Source organism: Sinocyclocheilus grahami, unplaced genomic scaffold, assembly GCF_001515645.1.
Source record: "Sinocyclocheilus grahami isolate Dianchi unplaced genomic scaffold, SAMN03320097.WGS_v1.1 scaffold23390.1, whole genome shotgun sequence".
Classification (NCBI taxonomy): Eukaryota; Metazoa; Chordata; class Actinopteri; order Cypriniformes; family Cyprinidae; genus Sinocyclocheilus; species Sinocyclocheilus grahami.
In genome coordinates this window covers 2,454-2,877 of record NW_015519129.1, presented here as the reverse complement: position 1 = coordinate 2,877, position 424 = coordinate 2,454, and positions in this window count along the sequence as shown.

Genomic DNA, 424 nt, shown 5'->3' with positions numbered 1-424 from the left:
TGGGGTGCCTCCAGGACCAGGGTTGGGAACCACTGATCTAACTCACAACTTTAATGTTGAAACATGTTAAACGGCTAATGTGTACCTCTTTCTTTGCCTGATTATGGAAACAATCTGCTATTTCATTTCATATCAGGGCAAAGAGTGCTCCGAAAGGTGGAAATATGCCTTGTTCTTTACTCTGGTGAGTTGGTTTAAAACTTTGCCCCTTTTTTATTTTTGGGGGGAAAGTGTGTAATTGTCTTAAAACTGGAACACTGTCGATGTACAGGGGCACTGAACTGCCCAAATTAGGGAAACACATTTTGGCAAGACACTGCGATTAAATGATAATGTGTGTCGGTCTTGTGTCACAATTCCAAGTACACTGTGGAACAAAAGTCCTTGTTATTAAGTGGTCTGAAAGATTTGCTTTTGCCAAAAA